Below are 20,182 nucleotides of genomic sequence, written 5' to 3' on the forward strand. Positions count from 1 at the left end.
CTTCCCACCTAACCTATGACATCCTATACAATTAAGTTCTAACCTAACTACCCATTTTCTCACTTTTTCACATACTCATGCATTTTCTTTTCATTTCACAGCACTTATGCATTGATCTTATTGAGCTTCACTTTGGGGCATTTTGTCCCCTTTTTATTATTTTTATTCTTTTTTTCTTTCTTTTTCTATATTTTTTTTTCTTTTTTTCCATATTGTTTTTCTTTTTCACTTTTATTTGTTTTTCTTATTTTTTTTCTTTTTATATACAAGAACCTCAATGCATAAGGTTTTACATTTGATCAATACATGAGTATGTACCCAATTCCCAATATTTTCAATAACAATACAAAATACCCTTTTATTCACCCAATGTCCCAAGGTTCCCACACTTGAATGATACTCACACACACTAGCCTAAGCTAATCAAAGATCCAAATTAAGGGACAATTATTGTTTTTCGCTTTAAGGCTTGTAATGTGCTAAAATAAGAATAAGTGGGTTAAGCGTAGGCTCAAATTTGGCTAACAAAGGAAGATAGAAGGTAAGGCCATTTGGGTGAGTGAGCTAATGAAATGATGGCCTCAATCATATAAATGCATGAATACACCAAATAATGGACATAAAGAATCAAACAAATCAAAGATCACAATCATAGGAAGAGAATAATGCACACAAGAAGGAAAAATAAGTGGTTATAAGATGTAACCACACCATTAGGCTCAAATCTCACAAGCTTGTGTTCTTAGCTCATAAATCATGTTCCACAAAATATATAATTCAAGCAAGTTCTATGAAAAGTTTTCCACTCAAATCAATTGGTGCCCTATAGATATAAATCCTTGGAAAATTTCATTATTTTGACTAAGCTTATTGTGTATATATATGCAAAAATAAGAAAATGCAACAAAAATCCAAAAAACCTAAAATGAAATGCAAAAGTGTTGGGATTAGAAATTTGTCACCCAAAATCGCCGACCGGTCGGACGACCTCCCCACACTTAAAAGTTTGCACCGTCCTCGGTGCACTCAAAGTTGAGCAAGGGGGTACGGCGACTCTCCGGATTGCTATGTGTTCTTTCTTCCGCCTCCATGGTTGCTTGTGGTGCATTCGTTATGAAAAACAAAAATATAACACCATAAGATGAGAAGATATAAAAGCAAGGAAGCATACATTGTTGGAATGAGGTAAATCACTAGAATGAGGTGAGTGAATTAGTGTGACATTAAGAAATATTAGGTGTGTGAATTCTAAATTGCGCGGTTTAGAATACACATTAGCATAAAAGCTATGTCACAAAAGAAGCATGCACTTCACTTATCCTAGTGTGCTTGAGATGCTTTAAGTAAGCTTGTAAGGTAAGACAAGCATTAGAGAAGCATGAAAGCATTCAAGTCAAACATATGGATGGATATAATCATGAAATACAATGCATTAAGGTAAATGCTCAACATTATCCATCAAGAGATTGCCTAATCAAAGAATACGGTTCAAATCACATGGTGGCTAGCTACAACATGCAATTCAAAAGAGTTATAAGCTCGAAGACAATTCTCATCACTTGGTATTTTTTCAAAAGGTAAGCATGAAGAACTCAAAACCAAGTAACAAAATATAACCTCAATCATAGAATCCAACAAAGATTATCTAAAAAAAGTCATGCTAAAATAGCATTTAGGCAATAAGGGATATAGCAATGTATAGTAAACAAAGTCAATACTCCAACACTTATGATGAAAAGAGAGAAAATAAAATGAAAACTAAACTAAAACTAACTAATCAACTAACTAACTAACTAATTAACTAACTAAAATAAATGGTTATCCATGGTGTTTGGAAGTGTTGGATGAGGGGTAGGAGAAAGGAGAAGGAAAGAAATAGAAAGAGGAGAAGAAAAGAAATGTGGTGAAGAAAGGAAATCCGCGCGTACGCGCGCATGCCGCGCGTACGCGCGCATGCCGCGCGCGCGCGGATGGCTTATTTCGAGAGTGGCGCGTACGCGTCATGTGCGCGTGTGCGCAAGTAGGTTTGTGCCAGAGGCACAACGTTGGCGCGGCGCAGGCACAACTCTCTGGAAAATGTATGGAGGTTGGAACTTCTCAATCCGCGCGTACGCACGCATGGCGCGCGCGCGTGAATGGTCGAAAATGCTGGAAGTGCGCGTACGCGCCATGTACGCGTACGCGTGGATGGTGCTCTGTTTTTCAAAAATTTTTCTATGTTTTTGCACCAATCCAAGCATTCCAAACCTCCAAACAGCTACCAAAACACCATAAAACCTTATTTAACATATTTAAACTACCAAACATACTTAACTAACTAAACAAAATATGAGATTAAACTAATTCTACCAATATATACAAAAGAGAAAATGAAAGGATTTTACCATGGTGGGTTGTCTCCCACCTAGCACTTTTGTTTATTGTCCTTAAGTTGGACTTATGGGGAGCTCCTCTCAAGGTGGCTTGTGCTTGAAGCTATCCTTGAACATCCACCAATGCTTGAATCTCCAATAAGCTCCATTCTTCAATTTTAATATCTTCAAGCCTTGATGGAGTTCTTCACAAACCATGGGCTCCCAAAATTGATCCTCATATATTCCCGGATCCCATATCTTATTTCCACACCCATCTTCAAGTTGATTATCATTATTCCATTTGGGTGGCATGACCTTAGAATTCTCAATAAAGTGACCAAACATTCTCCTAGACCCAAACAATCTAGCTCTATACCAAACCGTGCAATTAAGCTTTGAACATGCAACCATAATGAGCCTAGAATAATGTTTCCAACCACTAGCCATTTCCTTTTTGCTTTTAAAGCCACAAATATGTCTAAGTTGACCATCCGTCTCAAGCAAACCATATTCAAGGGGAATAATAAAGCTTGAGTATAAGGAATTTACCCACTTGAATGAAAGAATGGATGGTGTTGGCTTGGGGAGAGGTATCTCCAACGTGCTAGCAAGCTTTACTCCCTTGTGTTCTTCCTTATTAATCTCCACCTCTTCATAAGCTTCTTCACCTCCAATCCTTTGTTCATCAATTTCATCTAACTCTTCCTCATCACTCAAATCATAAATGGGAGGTTGAGAGAAATCTACCTCCACATTGCTTTCTATCTCATTGGGAGAAGGTTCTTCAAATTCAAAGGATTCACCACCAAGATAGTTGGATGCATGATCTTCATCACCAAGGGAACTCAATTCTTGCTTCATTCTCTCCAAGTCTTCATATAGAATATGCCTTGGAGGTTGTGCACATTCCTCCTCAACATCAAATTTACTCTTCTTGGAGGGATTTTCTTTGATTTTAGCTTCCTATGGAAGTTCCGCATCTCCTAAGTCTTCAACCACTTCTTCCTCTCCTTCAATGGTCATAGGTTCCTCCAATTGTTCTAACACAAAGTAGCCTTCCTCCCTTTCCACCGGAGTTTCCAATCTCTCCTTCATGCTATGCTCTTCTTGAGCCATGGGAGTTCCTTGAGTGTCCAAAAGTTGGGATGCTAACCGGTTTACCACCGCATCCAAGGTGGTCATGAATTGTTGCACATCCCTTGTCATCTCCTCATGTCCTTGAAGAAGAACACCAAGGGTTCCATCCATTAGAGGTTGGAGTGGATAAGAAGGTTCATTGTCTTGGAGAAAGGGTTCATTATAGGAAGGTGGTTCTTCTTGGTGAGGTGGTGGTGTGTATTGGAGTGGTTCTTGGGAGTAGTAATCTTGGAATTGTGGTTCCATGTATGGCTCATATGGTTCAAAAGGAGGTTGGTATGGTAGGTAAGGATCATGGTCATATGGAGGTGTTTGTTGAAAATAGGCTTGTGAGTGTGGTTGAGGTTCATGTTGAGGATATGACTCATAGGCATATGGTGGTGGTTCTTGAAAGTCACAAGGAGATTCACCATAGCCATTGGATTGATATGCATCATAGAATGGCTCTTCTTCATAGTGCATTGGTGGAGGTTGTTGCCAAGAGGATTGATCATAAGCATATGGCTCCTCCCACCTTTGGTTATCCCATCCTTGACACACATCTTCATTGTAGCTCCCATCACCTACAACATAGTTGTAATCACACTCATAGCCAAAATGAGAATTCATGGTGAAAAGATAAAATAAAAACAAAAGCTAATAGAAAACAAAAGAAACAAAATTCTACAACTAGCAAATAAAGCAAAAAGCAAGATATTCACACTATTCACATATGTACAATAACCAATAACATAACACCATTGCAATTCCCCGGCAATGGCGCCATTTTGATGAATGGATTTTTGATGGTATAGAATTTCACAAATGAATTCTCGTTGTAAGTATAGTTTCTAAACCAATCACTAATCCTTTCATACAAAAAGTTGTTTGTCACTAGTACAAACCCCTAAAATTTATAAACCGAAGTATTGGACCTCGGGTCGTTCTCCCTAGGAATTGTAATGGAGTGTCTTGTTATCGGTTGTGAGTTATATTTGGGGTTTTGATATGAAGCATGAAAGATAAATGGTAAGAAAGTAAACTAATGGCTAAAAAGGTCTTGGCAAGGGTTGGTGGTCAAAGATCTCTATCCTAATCACTAACCACAATACGAGAATTGGCAAGGATTAATCTCATTAAATCATCCTCTAACTAGTAGTAAAGGAAAGTCAAATGAGCTATATCAATCCTAGTCCATAAGTCCTAACTCTCCACTAATTCAATTAGTGAGAACTAGAGTCAATGAATCCCAATCATCAATTACTTGGACATTAGTAACTCAAGAGTTCCTAAGTTACCTTTCCAAGCCAAGAACATAAAACTCTACTCTAAAATCCAACCAAGCATTTCATCAAACACTTGGAAGGCATGAAAGGAAAGCATGGTAAAATTGCAAGAAGAGTAAATCTACACTACTCAATTTGTAAGGAATTAAACAACAACAAATCAAATGAACACAATTATTATGATTTACCTTGAATTGAATTGAAAGAGAAAGGAAGGAACAAAAGTAGATCTACAACAAAATGCAAGAACAACATAAAGGAAATTACAACAAAAGGATGGAAGAAGAATGAATGTAACAACAAGGAATTGAGAAGATAGAAGTAGAAGAAGATGAATTAAAATCTAGATCTAAGAACTAAACCTAATCCTAATTCTAGAGAGAAGTGAGAGCTTCTCTCTCTAGAAACTAACTCTCACTACTAAACTAAGCTAAAACTAAACTAATTGGTAACTAACATCTAAAGTATGAAAAGTATGTAAAAGTATGTTGATTCCCTTTCAATCCTTGGCTTAAATAGCATCAGAAATGAGTTGGATTGGGCCCACAAGGCTTCTAAAATCGCTGGCCACGTTTTGTTTTAAGTGAACCAGGTGGCAGCAACGGCGCGTGCGCGTACTTTGCGCGTGCGCGCCACCATACGTGTAGCAACTATGGCAAATCTTATATCGTTTCGAAGCCCCGGATGTTAGCTTTCCAACTCAACTAGAACCGCATCATTTGGACCTCTGTAGCTCAAGTTATGGTTGATTAAGTGTGAAGAGGTCGGCTTGACAGCTTTCCGGTTCTTCCATTTCTTCATGAGTTCTCCAACTTTTCATGCTTTCTTTCTTCATTCCCTTGATCCAATCATTTGCCTCCTAAACCTTAAATCACTTAACAAACATATCAAGGCATCTAATAGAATCAAGGTGAATTAAATTTAGCTATTTTGAGTCCTAAAAAGCATGTTTTCACTCTTAAGCACAATTAAAGGAGAATATACAAAACCATGCTATTTCTTGAATAAATGTGGGTAAAAGGTGATAAAATCCCCTAAATTCAATACAAGATAAACCGTCAAATTGGGGTTTGTCACTGGCCCACTTGTGCCTCCAAATTTCTAATGGAGGACCTTGTTTCATTCATGAAACTCAGAGTGGCCTTAGATAGATCAGAAACTAAGTTTGCTAAATTAGAGGTATTTTGTTCAGAGTTCTCTGTCTGTTGCTGAGTGGATGATGGAAAAGGCTTGCTATTGCTAAACCTGTTTCTTCCACCATTATTAAAGCCTTGTTGAGGCTTTTGTTGATCCTTCCATGAGAGATTTGGGTGATTTCTCCATGAGGGATTATAAGTGTTTCCATATGGTTCACCCATGTAATTCACCTCTGCTATTGCAGGATTCTCAGGATCATAAGCTTCTTCTTCAGAAGATGCCTCTTGAGTACTGTTGGATGCAGCTTGCATTCCATTCAGACTATGAGAAATCATATTGACTTGCTGAGTCAATATTTTATTCTGAGCCAATATGGCATTCAGAGTATCAATTTCAAGAACTTCCTTCTTCTGAGGCGTCCCATTACTCACAGGATTCCTTTCAGAAGTGTACATGAACTGGTTATTAGCAACCATGTCAATGAGTTATTGAGCTTCTGCAGGTGTTTTCTTTAGGTGAATGGATCCACCTGCAGAAGTATCCAAGGACATCTTAGCTAATTCAGACAGACCATCATAGAATATATCCACGATGGTCCATTCTAAAAGCATGTCAGAAGGACACTTTTTGGTCAGTTCCTTGTATCTCTCCCAAGCTTCATAGAGGGATTCACCTTCTTTCTGTCTGAAGGTTTGAACATCCACTCTAAGCTTACTCAGCTTTTGAGGAGGAAAGAACTTGGCTAAGAAAGCCTTGACCAGCTTATCCCAAGAGTTCAGGCTATCCTTAGGTTGAGAGTCCAACCATATTCTAGCTCTGTCTCTTATAGCAAAAGGGAAAAGCATGAGCCTGTCGACTTCAGGATCTACTCCATTAGTCTTAATAGTATCACAGATCTACAAGAATTCAGTTAAGAACTGAAAAGGATTTTCAGATGGAAGTCCATGAAACTTGCAGTTTTGTTGCATCAAAGAAACTAATTGAGGTTTCAGCTCAAAATTGTTTGCTCCAATAGCAGGAATGGAGATGCTTCTTCCATGTAAATTGGAATTAGGTGTAGTAAAGTCACCAAGCATCCTCCTTGCATTATTATTATTTTCGGCTGCCATATCCTCTTCTTGTTCGAAAATTCCTGTAAGGTTGTCTCTGGATTGTTGTATTTTAGCTTCTCTTAGTTTCCTTTTTAGAGTCCTTTCAGGTTCAGGATCTGCTTCAACAAGAATGTTCTTATCCTTGCTCCTGCTCATATGACAAAGAAGGGAATAACAAAGAAAATATGGAATCATCTATGTCACAGTATAGAGATTCCTTTGTGTGAGTAGAAGAAGAAAAGAATGTAATGTAAGGAAAGAGAAGGGAGGAGAATCCAAACACAAGGGTGAGGAGAGCAGAGATATGTGATGAAGAGAAGTGTTAATAAGTAATTAAATAAATAGAAGGAGATGAGAGGAAGAGGATTTTCGAAAATTAAAAATTAAAATTTAAAGTTAAATTTCGAAAATAGTTTTTTGAAAATAATTTTTGAAAAAGAGTTAATGATTTTCGAAAATTAAGATAAAATTAAAATTAAAATTAAAGATTGAAATAATTAATTAGTTAAAAAGAATTTTTTTTGAAAAAGAGGGAGGTATTTTCGAAAATTAGAGAGGGAAGAGTAGTCAGGTGGTTTTGAAAAAGATAAGAAACAAACAAAAAGTCAATTAGTTAGTTGAAAAAGATTTGAAAATCAATTTTGAAAATATAAGAAGATAAGAAGTTAGAAAAGATATTTTAGAATCAAATTTTTTTTGAAAAAGATATGATTTAAAAAGATATGATAGAAAGATATGATTGAAATTAGTTTTGAAAAAGATTTGATTTTAAAAATCAAAATTAATGAATTGACTCACAAGTAATCACAAAATATGATTCTAGAACTTAAAGTTTGAATCTTTCTTAACAAGCAAGTAACAAACTTGAAATTTTTGAATCAAAACATTAATTTTTGATGATATTTTCGAAAATTATGAAATAAAATTAAGAAAAAGATTTTTGAAAAATATTTTTAAAATTTTTGAAAATAAATAAGAGAAATGAAAAAGATTTGATTTTTGATAAAGATTTTGAAAAAGATAAGATTTTTAAATTGAAAATTTGATTTGACTCATAAAAACAACTAGATTTTAAAAATTTTTGAGAAAGTCAATCCAAATTTTCTAAATTTATGAGTGAAAAAGGGAAAGATATTTTTTGAATTTTGAATTTTTTATGAAGAAGGAAAAAACATGAAAATGATGCAATGCATGAAAATTTTGGATCTAAACATGTGATGCATGCAAGAACGCCATGAATGTGAAGATGAACATCAAGAACTTTTTTTTTTTTTTTGAAAAATTTTCAAGAAAAGAAAACATGCAAGACACCAAACTTAGAAATTTTTCATGTATAGACACTATGAATGCAAGAATGCATATGAAAAACAAGAAAAGACACAACAAGAAAATATGAAGATCAAATAAGAAGACTGGCCAAGAACAACTTGAAGATCATGAAGAACACTATGAATGCATGAATTTTCGAAAAAAATGCATAAAGAATTTTTAGAACAAATTCAATTGACACCAAACTTAAAAATTGACTCAAGACTCAAACAGGAAACACAAAATATTTTTGATTTTATGATTTTATTAATTTTTTTTATTTTTTCGAAAATTAATGTGAAAAAGAAAAATAAAGATTCCAAAATTTTTAATATGAATTTCAGGAATCTTGCACTCTTAGTCTAAAGCTCCAATCTGAGGGTTAGACATGGCTTAATAGCTAGCCAAGCTTTAGAAGATACAAATCAGTCATACAATAACAAATTTGATTTGCAACAACTAGCTTGCTCTTGTAATGATGACTTGGGAGCCTTAGTCCAAATGAATTTAGACGTGGCTCTACAGCCAGCCAGGCTTCTACATGTTACCATGAAACTCTAGAATTCATTCTTAAAAATTTTGAATAATTTTCGAAAACAAAAGGAAAAATTTTTTTGAAAGATTTTTGAAGAAATATTTTTGAAAATAAAACAAAAAGAAAAGTACCAAATCTGAGCAACAAGATGAACCGTCAGTTGTCCAAACTCAAACAATCGCCAGCAACGGCGCCAAAAACTTGGTGTGCAAAATTGTGATCATTCCATTCCCCGGCAACGGCGCCAAAAACTTGGTGCTCTAATCTTAATTCATGATTTGTCACAACTTCGATACAACTAACCAGCAAGTGCACTGAGTCGTCCAAGTAATAAAACCTTACGTGAGTAAGGGTCGATCCCACGGAGATTGTCGGCTTGAAGCAAGCTATGGTCACCTTGTAAATCTCAGTCAGGCGGATATCAAATGGTTATCGAGTTTTCGAATAATAATAATAAATAAACAGAAAATAAAGATAGAAATACTTATGTAATTCATTGGTGAGAATTTCAGATAAGTGTATAGAGATGCTTTCGTTCCTCTGAACCTCTGCTTTCCTGCTGTCTTCATCCAATCCTTCCTACTCCTTTCCATGGCAAGCTTTATATAGGGCATCACCATTGTCAATGGCTACATCCCATCCTCTCTGTGAAAAAGGTCCAAATGCTCTGTCACGGCACGGCTAATCATCTGGAGGTTCTCGATCATACTGGAATAGGGTTCACCCTCCTTTTGCGTCTGTCACTACGCCCAGCACTCGCGAGTTTGAAGTTCGTCACAGCCATCCCTTCCCAGATCCTACTCGGAATACCACAGACAAGGTTTAGACTTTCCGAATCTCAGGAATGGCCATCCATGGGTTCTAACTTATACCACGAAGATTCTAATATCTTGGACTCGGTCCTCTGTATTAGATATCTAGGAGATACTCATTCTAGCTTATTTGCATGTAGAATGGAAGTGTTTGTTAGGCACGCCTTCATAAGTGAGAATGATGATGAGCGTCACATAATCATCACATTCATCATGTTCTTAGGTGCGAATGGATATCTTAGAAGTGGAATAAGTTGAATTGAATATAAAACAGTAGTACTTTGCATTAAATCATGAGGAACAGCAGAGCTCCACACCTTAATATATGGAGTGCAGAAACTCTACCGTTGAAAAATACATAAGTGAAAGGTTCAGGCATGGCCGAATGGCCAGCCCCCATGATCTAAGAACTAGATGTCCCTATATGTCAAATACAATAGTAAAAAGTCCTATTTATACTAAACTAGTTACTAGGGTTTACAGAAGTAAGTAATTGATGCATAAATCCACTTCCGGGGCCCACTTGGTGTGTGCTTAGGGTGAGCTTGAAGTTTACACGTGCAAAGGCTTCTTTTGGAGTTGAACGCCAAGTTGTAACGTGTTTTTGGCGTTCAACTCTGGTTCGTGACGTGTTTCTGGCGTTTAACTCCAGACTGCAGCGTAGAACTGGCGTTCAACGCCCTTTTGCGTCATCTAAACTCGGCCAAAGTATGGACTATTATATATTGATGGAAAGCCCTGGATATCTACTTTCCAACGCAATTAGAAGCGCGCCATTTTGATTTCTGTAGCTCCAGAAAATCCACTTTGAGTGCAGAGAGGTCAAAATCCAACAGCATCAGCAGTCCTTCTTCAACCTCTGAATCTGATTTTTACTCAAGTCCCTCAATTTCAGCCAAAAAATACCTGAAATCATAGAAAAACATACAAACTCATAGTAAAGTCCAGAAATGTGAATTTAACATAAAAACTAATAAAAATATCCCTAAAAGTAACTAGATCCTACTAAAAACATACTAAAAACAATGCCAAAAAGCGTATAAATTATCTGCTCATCAGCCACCCTGTAACTATTCTTGTAGGAACCAATTCATTTTTTCATTATGAACCACTGTCATGCCTCCCTTCTTGGGGACAACTTGGACAGGGCTCACCCAAGGGCTATCAGAAATAGAATAAATAATCCCAGCCTCCAGTAACTTAGTGACCTCTTTCTGCACCACTTCCTTCATGGCTGGATTTAGCCGCCTCTGTGGTTGAACCACTGGCTTAGCATCATCCTCCAATAGGATCTTGTGCATGCATCTGGCTGGGCTAATGCCCTTAAGATCACTTATGGACCACCCAAGAGCTGTCTTGTGTGTCCTTAGCACTTGAAGTAGTGCTTCCTCTTCCTCTGGATTTAAAGCAGCGCTTATGATCACCGGAAAAGTGTCACCTTCTCCCAGAAATACATACTTCAGGGATGGTGGTAGTGGTTTGAGCTCGGGTTTAGGAGGTTTTTCCTCTTCCTGAGGAATTTTCAAGGGCTCTTTTATGTCCTCTAAATCCTCCAGATCAGGCTGGACATCTTTAAAGATGTTTTCTAGCTCTGATTCGAGACTCTCAGCCATGTTGATCTCCTCTACCAAAGAGTCAACAAGATCAACTTTCATGCACTCTTTTGGTGTGTCTGGATGCTGCATGGCTTTGACAGCATTTAACTTAAACTCATCCTCATTGACTCTCAAGGTTACTTCCCCCTTTTGGACATCAATGAGAGTTCGTCCAGTTGCTAGGAAAGGTCTTCCTAGAATGAGAGTAGCACTCTTGTGCTCCTCCATTCCAGCACCACAAAGTCAGTGGGAAAAGCGAATGGCCCAACTCTGACAATCATGTCTTCAATCACGCCTGATGGGTATTTAATGGAGCCATCAGCAAGTTGGAGACATATCCGGGTTGGTTTGACTTCTTCAGTTAAACCAAGTTTTCTAATAGTGGATGCAGGTATTAGGTTGATGCTTGCCCCAAGATCACATAAAGCTGTCTTGGTGCAATTACCCTCTGATATGCATGGTATCATAAAGCTCCCGGGATCTTTAAGCTTTTTTGGGAAGCTTTTTAGAATGACTGCACTGCATTATTCAGTGAGGAGAACTCTTTCAGTTTCTCTCCAATCCTTCTTATGACTCAAGATCTCTTTCATGAACTTGGCATAAGAGGGTATTTGCTCAAGTGCCTCTGCAAACGGAATCTTTATTTCAAGAGTCCTGAGATAGTCTGCAAAGCGGGCAAATTGCTTATCCTGCTCCTCTTGGTGGAGTTTTTTAGGATAAGGCATCTTGGCTTTGTATTCCTCAACCTTAGTTGCTGTAGGTTTATTTCCTACAGGGGTGGTTGGAAAAGCCTTTTTAGAGGGGTTGCCATCAGCACTTGTGTGTGTCTGATCCCTCACTGGCGTTTGAACGCCAGAACTGAGCCTCCATTGGGCGTTTGACGCCAGCTCCTTGCCTGTTTCTGGCGTTTGAACGCTAGAACTGCGCGTGGGTTGGGCATTTAACGCCAGCTTTGCATCCTTTTCTGGCGTTTGAACGCTACAGTTACTCCTCTCTGGGCTCTTACTGTCCTCAGAGGGATTTTGGATAATATTTTGCTCATCCTCTATCAGTTGTTCTTTCCTTGGCTTTTTGCTACTCTGAAGTGAGGTATTTAATGTTTTCCCACTTTTTAATTGAACTGCTTGGCACTCTTCTATTATCTGCTTTGATAACTGCTGTTTTGTCTGATTCAATTGTGTCTCCATATTTTTATTAGAATTTTTAGTGTCTTGTAGCATCTCCTTGAATTCTGCTAGCTGTTTTGTTAGAAAACACAATTGTTGATTGAGTTCAGCAACTTGTTCTGGAGGACCAAGTTCAGTAGACATTGCTTTGGCTTCTTCTTTTATGGAGGACCCACTACTTATGTACAGATGCTGATTTCTAGCAACTATATCAATAAGCTCTTGAGCCTCTTCAGTAGTTTTTCTCATATGTATAGATCCACCAGCTGAGTGGTCTAGAGATATCTGAGCTCTTTCTGTAAGCCCGTAGTAGAAGATGTCTAATTGCACCCACTCTAAAAACATTTCAGAGGGGCATTTCCTTATCATCCCTCTGTACCTCTCCCAGGCATTATAAAGGGATTCATCATCCTCTTGTTGAAAGCCTTGGATGTCCAGCCTTAGTTGTGTCATCCTTTTTGGAGGGAAATATTGATTCAGGAATTTGTCTGATAACTATTTCCATGTTCTTATGCTTGTTGTGGGTTGGTTATTTAACCACCTTTTAGCTTGACCTTTTACAGCAAACGGAAATAGTAACAGCTTGTATATATCCTGATCTACCTCGTTGTCACGTACTGTGTCAGAAATTTGCAAGAATTGTGCCAGAAACTCAGTAGGTTCTTCCTGTGGAAGACCGGAATACTGACAGTTTTGCTGCACCATGACAATGAGCTGAGGATTTAGCTCAAAACTGCCTACTTTGATGGGAGGTATACAGATACTACTCCCATATGCAGCAGTAGTGGGATTCGCATATGACCCCAGAGTCCTTCTGGACTGTTTATTTCCACTTAGATCCATGATGGATAAAATTGGAATTGATATGAATTACAGAGAAAATATATTTTTGTTTTTATTTTATTTAAGTATGACAAACCAAATTATTAAGATAATTAAAATAATAAGATAAAATAAAATAAAATATTTAGGAATTAAAATGTAAAATTCAAAAACCAAGAGAAAGAATAAATTTGAAAATGAAAATAATTGCTTAATTAAGAAGATTTGAAAAACTTTGGATATAATTTTTGAAAAAGATTTTGAATTTTGAAAAGATTTGATTTTTAAAATAAAAATCTGAATTTTTAAAAGTAATTTTCGAAAATTCAATTTTAAAATAAAGAGAAAAGATATTTTTGAATTTAATGAGGAAAGAGAAAAACAATAAAAAGACACCAGACTCAAAATTTTTAGATCTAATGCTCCTTGTTTTTCGAAAATTTTGGACGGGAAACACCAAGGAACACCAAACTTAAAAATTTTAAGATCAAAATACAAAGGAGACTCAAGAACACCTTGAAGACTCACAAGAACAACAAGAATAAAATTCAAAGACTCAAGAACATAAAAAGAACACCAAACTTAAAACTTTTAGAAAACTAAGAATAAATTTTCAAAAATTAAAGAAAAATAACAAGAGAATACCAAACTTAAAAATTTGACACAAGATTTAATCAAAGAAAAATTATTTTTGAAAAAGTTTTAAAAGGAAGATACCCAATTACCAAGAACATAAGCACAACGCTCTAGCCAACTGAGCTATAAATTTAACGTGTTTTTAAAAAAAAGGTATTTAATGTATATAAAATTTTTTGAATACTGATAATTTGAAAACGCACAAGAAAAACAAGAAAAGACACAGAACAGGAAAAACTACAGATCAAACAAGAAAAATAGCAAGAACAACTTGAAGATCAAGAAAGAACAATGAACACAAATTCGAAAATTTAAAGGAAAATAAAAACATGCAATTGACACCAAACTTAAAATATGAATCTAAACTTAAACAGAAGACTCAAAGAAAAATTAAAAATTAATAAAGAAAAATAAAAAATTTTTTGAAAGATTTTTGAAGAGAAAATAAAAGACTCTAAAACAAAATGATAAATTGTGATTCACGAAATTGGTGCACGAAATTGTGATTCACACTTTTCACAACTCCGCATAACTAACCAGCAAGTGCACTGGGTCATCCAAGTAATACCTAACGTGAGTAAGGGTCGATCCCACGGAAATTGTTGGCTTGAAGCAATCTATAGTTATCTTGTAAATCTTAGTCAGGAGATTAATGATAAAAATTACTTTTGTTTATGAAAACTAAATAACATGAAATAAAGGTTACTTGTTGTGCAGTAATGGAGAACAGATTGAGGTTTTGGAGATGCTCTATCTTCTGAATCTCCGCTTTCCTACTGTCTTCTTCTTCACGCACGCAAGACTCCTTCCATGGTAAGTTGTATGTTGGTGGATCACCGTTGTCAATGGCTACCATCCGTCCTCTCAGTGAAAATGGTCCAAATGCACTGTCACCGCACGACTACTCATCTGTCGGTTCTCACTCATGTTGGAATAGGATCCATTGATCCTTTTGCGTCTGTCACTACGCCCAACACTCATGAGTTTGAAGCTCGTCACAGTCATCCCATCCCAGATCCTACTCGGAATACCACAGACAAGGTTTATACTTTTCGGATCTCAGGAATGGCCGCCAATAATTCTAGCCTATACCACGAAGACTCTGATCTCATGGATTCGAATGCTCTGTTGTCAGAAGATGCAATCAAATACGTGAACCAGGAATCAAAGAGATACACACTCAATCTAAGGTAGAATGGAAGTGGTTGTCAAGCACGCGTTCATGGGTTGAGGATGGTGATGAGTGTCACGGATCATCACATTCATCATGGTTAAGTGCGAGTGAATATCTTAGAACAGAGACAAGCGTGTTTGAATAGAAAACAGAAGTAATTACATTGATTCATTGAGACACAACAGAGCTCCTCACCCCCAATCATGGAGTTTAGAGACTCATGCCGTAGAGATACAATGTAAAACGTGAAAATATCATGAGGTACAAAATAAATCTCTAAAAGTTGTTTAAATACTAACTTAGTAACCTAGGTTTACAGAAAAGGAGTAAACTACGATAGATAGTGCAGAAATCCACTTTCATGGCCCACTTGGTGTGTGCTGGGGCTGAGACTTGAGCTTTACACGTGCCTAGGCTGTTTCTGGAGTTGAACGCCAGGTTGTAACTTGGTTTGGGCGTTTAAATCCAACTTGTAACCTGTTTCTGGCGTTTAACGCCAGAATGGAACATGGAACTGGCGTTTACGTCGTTTATCTTTGAGCAAAATATGGATTGTTATATATTGCTGGAAAGCCCTGGATGTCTACTTTCCAAAGCAATTGAGAGCCACCAATTGGGCTTCTGTAGCTCCAGAAAATCCATTTCGAGTGTAGGGAGGTCAGAAGCCAACAGCATCTGCAGTCCTTTTTCAGCCTTTGAATCAGATTTTTGCTCAGGTCCCTCAATTTCAGCCAGAAATTACCTGAAATCACAGAAAAACACACAAACCCATAGTAAAGTCCATAAATATGATTTTTATTTAAAAACTAATAAAAATATAATAAAAAGTGACTAAAACATATTAAAAACTACCTAAAAACAATGCCAAAAAGCGTATAAATTATCCGCTCATCACATAGCATGCCATAAATGAACTGTCAACAAGAAAATGCATAACCTTTTATGAGGAATAGATATTTCTAGCATTTCTTTCTAGCACTTATAGGAGAGGCTTGATGACACCAATACAGCGATAAAAAATACTGCCTACGTTAAATTATCATTTTGTGTGAATACTACTAATCCATGGTTTAATGATTGCAGCATTAACTCTATCACATAAAATGCCAGCAATAGCATATACAAAGTTACATATGGTAAAAACTAGACATTTCAAATGAAATTAATATTGCTGATAAAGTACAACGAAATTAATATATAGAAGATAAAAACTAAAGATATCCATTAGCCAAAAGGGGAGTGTGTTATGTACCTGTTTAAAAAAGCCATAAACTAAGGAAACTATCCAGGAAGCATTCTGGAGATTATTACTGACTCCACGAGTCAAAAACTCATTCCAAACAAACAGTGTTTCGTAAAGTGATTGTTCTGTTGTATTATGATTGGTTAAGTTCCTTTGAAGACTAAACATGACATTGAATGAGTAGATGAAAAAGAAGTCCTTCGTAAGATCCACACTGCACAGAAGCTTCTTGTATCTAAGTCACAAAAGAAGAAAAGTAAAGCCCATTAATAAGATGGATTATTATATGACTAAATAAAAATGAAAACAAATAGTTATAAAATAAAATTGTTAAGCAATTAACTATAACCAACAATATTGAAAAAAGATACAAAAGAAAATGAAAGCCATCTCCTGAGTGAAACCCTGGCAATACCTTGTCTCACTCAAAAAGTTACATTTACATCATAACAGCAATGAAGATTGCCCCTGTACATTTGCAGGAAATGAACTAACAATAAATGTATAACATGAAATGGATGATGGAGGTATACACTAAACATACTACACGACTTAGAAATCTTGAAGAAGTATTATCATTTCTATTTCAAAAGAGACAATTAGGGAGTACCACAAAAAGATGATAGGGTTGACCTGAGGAAGCCCACATTGTGCATACACACTAAAGAGAGACAATCAACATATATGGTACAATAAAAAAATAAAACAAAAACAAAAATTAAGGAACAGAAAAAGGAAACCAAACTGTAGAATTCAACAAAGCTAAAATATGATGTTCTAACAAAATGTTTTCACTACACAACATAATGAACACAAATGAAAACCCACAATTTATAACGTAACTCTCAACTATGTACAAACCACAGGGTATAATTCTCAATGCTACACTCAGATGTCTCTTTATATGTGCTATAGACGTATTACAATTACATGCAAAATTGACTAAAGACCTGTTTTCATCCTTAGAATATGCCATTTTGGATCACACAGTAGGATATAGGATTGGAACCATTTCGCTCTTTGCGATACCATATATAGTGTGCCCACATATTGTGCCAATTTTCCTTCGCTTTGTTATGAGAAGCATGTAGTTTGGCTTAAGAAACTTGACAAATCCTAGATAAAAAAATATAATAAGATGACAGAACCCTTAATTATTACATCCAGTATTTTGGAAAACAAGACCATTATAACAATTTTGTTCATATGAAGAAGATGATAGAAGATTCAATTACCAATGATTCCATAACAAGTTGTAACAAACTTCAGTCCCCCTGTTGACTTGTTTCCTTCGTGTATGTGCCTTAGAAGGTCACAACACTCTATTTCTGAGTACATTGTCAAATCTTCAGTGATGTTTAGTTCCGTTGGATCCAATCTGTCAATCTTTAAGACCCTTCATGAGGTTATGCTTTTGTCTCTTCCGATCATATAAAAGTTCTGCATGTAAAAAAGAATAATAATAATAATAATAATAAGAACATTGCAACATTGCCCTATACATGTATAATGTGCATAGAGTCATAGACAAATTAAGAAGGATGATATTCTTAAAAGGTAAAAGTACATCACAACTATTAATGTATTAAAGAAATGGAAAGATATAGCTTTGCTATAAATATCACTCCATATTAACGCAAAAATTTATATTACAAGTGGTTTTTCTAATGTGAGTGAATAGCGTTAAAAGTAACAGTAAAAAAGTTGAAACAAACTTTAAATTACAACAATAATTGTTGCAGTTCACCAACTTTTCTAAGAATTTAAACATATAAGTACAAAAATTATACCAGATGATTTTGTAAAGAAGCTACAATTGCTTGTCTTGCAAGAAACAAACCAACAACTTATCATTATGTTAGCTGATGAGAGAAAGAATGCTTGATATCTATCTAGAACACTATGAATTCTGCCCCTAAGCATAGAATACGTGAGGAAAAAACAAACATAAAAAGTAAGAGAGATAGATGAAGGTGACAAATGCTGAAGATTAAGGTAAAGTCAAATTTAAGGATGTGACTATCAATTTTTGCCTTTTAGGTTTCACTTTCTAAAGAAGGAATGATGTGTGGGTTTAATTCAACTGTTTTGGGCCTTTTTTTGGATTTTGCCCCAACTTCATCAAAATTTCCAAATAATATTCGCATGACTACTCATTTTTTTCCTGAAAAGGACAAGTAGTGGTAATCCTTCTAATAACAAAGGTCAGCAATATCAAATTCCAAAATTAGCAAAAATTACTATTTTTATTAGCAAGAAAACATTACTATAAATGACCAGATTCATGCAATTGATGAAAGAACAGAAAGAAAGAACCCTAGTTTCCCTTTTAAGAAGAGCATAGTAAAAAGTCAAGTATTGGCATAATCACAATCACTAGATATCACAGGAAGCTTTCATTGCGAAGCCAATCGAATTTAGTGCTAATAAAATCAAAGTGACAATTATGTTAATATATTTAATCATCCATCACACAAAATTGAAAAGGACATATTCAGCGAAAATGAACAGGAAGCTAGCGAACAAGGTCAAATAGAATACACGAATTCACAAGCCATAAGCTATTTGCTACAGAATCATTTGACAATCATATAGCATCAATGACATACATCATGAAAATCATGAATGAAAAAACAAATCACAATTATGGAAACCAATCAGAAGCATAAAAATCCATATCAATGTCATGTGAAAATTCTCAGATTTCACATACACAACAAAGCTTGTAAATGCTCACCTCCTCCTACTTTTTATAAAATTCAAGAAAGAAAAGAGGAAGAAGAAGAAATTAAGCACAAAATAGAAATTGAACAACTTAGCAGAGAAGAATTAGAAGAAGAAGAATCAAATTCCAGATCTCAATCACAACCACCACAGCACCAAGAAGGATCAATAGAAATTATAGATTAACGAAAATTACATCATATGGATATAGAAATTACAACTTCAAGAATTCAATGATCTTCTTCAATACCTCAACATCAGTTCTCAGCATCATCAATCATAATTCCAGATTTTACAACAATGGTAATACAACCAGTAGATGATGAAGGCGAGATCAAAATACAGATATTCTTACCTAATGCAGCATCCGATGAAGCGAAGTTGAGTAACTTAATATCTGATCTCATGAGGAGGTAAAAAGATATAACAGATGCAAAAATAGCATGAACAATAGAGAATTTTCTACAATACAAAATGTTGTTCAAGCAAAAGTATCAATTATGGAACAAATCTACAAACTAAAATCATAACGCAAAGGAATTTTACCTATTATTCCATTTTATTTTTTTTAATGCTCAACTTAACATATCTCATGAACAACAGAGAACTCATAATATCTATCTATCTATAAATTAAACAAAATAGGTTGAATAAATAAGCAGAAAAACAATTCTGCTAATACTCCAAATACAAAACTACTGAGAAGAAGCATTACCAGAGAAGAAGCCATTAACTAAATTAAATTTCTGTTCTAGACAACATTCATCAAGCTCATATTAACAATGTTCAGCAATCCAGATTAACAATCTAAATATTTCTCAGCTATTCAGAATCAAAACCTAATCTAATCCTATTTTAACAACCTAAAAATCCACTAATCAGAAAACAAATCTAACTAAAATAATTACTAAAATCAAACTAACTAAACAAAATTAATTGAACTCAGCAGAAATTAAAAGAATTTTGAAACCAAAACCTGGAAGCAGAGACAACCAAAACCTGGAAAGAAGGATGCCCAGGTCTCTACGATTCGAACAGGGGGAAAGAGAGAGGTGGAACCGCGGCTGACGGTGTAACCGATTTTGGTCGCCACAGAGCTAGGGCTTGCGCGAAGGTAGCCGCGGCATTGACTAGAAGAGATGATGGCTGTAGCATTGGAAGAGATGATGGCTATAGCCAGAAC

General features: G+C 35.8%; 1 non-coding gene and 1 pseudogene across 1 annotated transcript; one reads left to right on the plus strand and one right to left on the minus strand.

Moving 5' to 3' along the window:
* The window catches only part of LOC107611137 (phosphoinositide phosphatase SAC2-like), a 34,839-nt pseudogene extending 17,118 nt beyond the window's left edge, over positions 1–17,721 (minus strand).
* On the plus strand, positions 6,499–6,606 carry LOC148548441 (small nucleolar RNA R71). The gene has a single exon (XR_015898732.1). It is a non-coding gene; the product is annotated as a small nucleolar RNA R71 (small nucleolar RNA).
* Positions 17,722–20,182: the final 2,461 nt, after the last annotated feature.

Source organism: Arachis ipaensis, chromosome B8 (assembly GCF_059453495.1).
Source record: "Arachis ipaensis isolate K30076 ecotype BB chromosome B8, ASM5945349v1, whole genome shotgun sequence".
In the NCBI taxonomy this organism is placed as follows: Eukaryota; Viridiplantae; Streptophyta; class Magnoliopsida; order Fabales; family Fabaceae; genus Arachis; species Arachis ipaensis.